Genomic DNA, 2,744 nt, shown 5'->3' with positions numbered 1-2,744 from the left:
TTGATATTAGTAAAATAAAAATGAGTTGATATTAGTAAAATAAAAATGGGTTGAGTTTGAATATATTTTAGTTATTAACCCATAACCCAGGCCCAAACTAACTTAAAAAAGAGGTCCAAAACAAACAAAATGAAACCCTAGTTAGAAGGAGGGGCAGCCGCACGGGTTCTTTCAAAGAAAATCAACATCTTCCTTTTTCTTGTTCCAATCTCTATTTTGAAAGAAGGAGGAAATATGAATGTATGCATCAACTAAAAAAAGAAGAAAAAGAAGAGGGGCAAGAAAGCTGTAACGACAGCCACAACCAACGATGACCTTGGTGCAAACGGCGGCCACAGCGACCACAACGTCGATGGTTTTGACGACGACAACATTTCACAGGTTCTAATCTTTGATTTTATATTTTCTATGTTTTTCCATTATGTTTGATTTTGCAAATGAAAAAAAAAATCTAACCCTTTGTGAACTAAAAAAAATTATTGTACAGTGAAGATGAAGAAACATATTTATTATCTAAAAAATACCTTTGCGTTTGTTGTGTGTTGTTCCTCTCTAATTTCTTTCTTTCCCCTTCTTTGTTTGTATATTTTTTAGAGTTAATCTCGGATCCTCCCCTTTGAAATTTTATAGGGTATATTTATAGAGTTTTTTATGTGTTCAGTTGCTTTCTTTGTCTGCCTTGGTCATTCTCTATCTATTTCCTGTTTGATGTTTTGATTGCCTTGCTCATCATCTGCATTTTTCTGCATCCCTGATGTATTCATGGTTTTGACTTATCTGTTTTGATCAGTTCTGTTGCCGAGCTTTAATTTGTCTTTTAGTTTCTTTTTTTTTAAACTCTAAAATTTGTCTCTTTGTTCTGCACAATGTGTACCAAGACTGATTTAAAAAATTATGTTTTTATGTTTCTCAATTTAGTTAAAACAGGAACAGATGTACCAATAAGCATGGCTTGTGCATCAATGACAGTCATCATCAACATGGCAGGGTTTGACAGTGAACAAAATGAACATAGCATGGCTTGATCTGATTTGATTTTTATTGTAATTTATTTTTGCCTTTATTCTTAGTTTGTAATTTGATTTGGTTTTAAAACTCTAATTAGATTTGAAATTGTAAATTTATAATACATAATGAAATTATTTATTGTAATTATTTTATTTCCTTTTTTAAATACATATTTCTTTTTTTGATTTATTTTTAACCAAAATGGACAAAATTGGAGTACTATACATCAAAAAAAGAAATATGTATTTAAAAAAGGAAATAAAATAATTACAATAAATAATTTCATTATGTATTATAAATTTACAATTTCAAATCTAATTAGAGTTTTAAAACCAAATCAAATTACAAACTAAGATTAAAGGCAAAAATAAATTACAATAAAAATCAAATCAGATCAAGCCATGCTATGTTGACTTTGTTCACTGCCAAACCCTGCCTAAGAATAAAGCCAAAAATAAATTACAATAAAAATCAAATCAGATCAAGCCATGCTATGTTGACTTTGTTCACTGCCAAACCCTGCCATGTTGATGATGACTGCCATTGATGCACAAGCCATGCTTATTGGTACATCTGTTCCTGTTTTAACTAAATTGAGAAACATAAAAACATAATTTTTTAAATCAGTCTTGGTACACATTGTGCAGAACAAAAAGACAAAATTTTGAGTTTAAAAAAATAAACTAAGGGACAAATTAAAGCTCAGCAACAGAACAGATCAAAACAAATAAGTCAAAACCATGAATGCATCAGAGGTGTAGAAAAAACGCAGATGATAAGCAAATGAAATGAAACATCAAACAGGAAATAGATAGATAAGGACCAAGGCAGACCAGAAAACAACTGAACACATAAAAAACTCTATAAATATACCCTATAAAATTTCAAAGAGAGGGAGGATCCGAGATTAACTCTAAAAAAATATACAAACAAAGAAGGAGAAAGAAATAAATTAGAGAGGACAAAAAACAACACACAACAAACGCAAAGGTATTTTTTAGATAATAAATATGTTTCTTCATCTTCACTGTACAATAATTTTTTTTAGTTCATAAAGGGTTAGATTTTTTTTTCATTTGCAAAATCAAACATAATGGAAAAACATAGAAAATATAAAATCAAATATTAGAACCTGTGAAATGTTGCCGTCGTCAAAACCATCGACGTTGTGGTCGCTGTGGCCGCCATCCCCGTTGGCGCGGTGGCCGCCGTTTGCACCAAGGTCATCGTTGGTTGTGGCTGTCGTTACAGCTTTCTTGCCCCTCTTCTTTTTCTTCTTTTTTTAGTTGATGCATACATTCATATTTCCTCCTTCTTTCAAAATAGAGATTGGAACAAGAAAAAGGAAGATGTTGATTTTCTTTGAAAGAACCCGTGCTGCTGCCCCTCCTTCTAACTAGGGTTTTCCCCGTTGGCGCGGTGGCCGCCGTTTGCACCAAGGTCATCGTTGGTTGTGGCTGTCGTTACAGCTTTCTTGCCCCTCTTCTTTTTCTTCTTTTTTTAGTTGATGCATACATTCATATTCCCTCCTTCTTTCAAAATAGAGATTGGAACAAGAAAAAGGAAGATGTTGATTTTCTTTGAAAGAACCCGTGCTGCTGCCCCTCCTTCTAACTAGGGTTTCATTTTGTTTGTTTTGGACCTCTTTTTTAAGTTAGTTTGGGCCTGGGTTATGGGTTAATAACTAAAATATATTCAAACTCAACCCATTTTTATTTTACTAATCTCAACCCATT

Source organism: Cicer arietinum, chromosome 4, assembly GCF_000331145.2.
Source record: "Cicer arietinum cultivar CDC Frontier isolate Library 1 chromosome 4, Cicar.CDCFrontier_v2.0, whole genome shotgun sequence".
NCBI classification, from domain to species: Eukaryota; Viridiplantae; Streptophyta; class Magnoliopsida; order Fabales; family Fabaceae; genus Cicer; species Cicer arietinum.
This window is presented reverse-complemented; position numbering follows the sequence as displayed.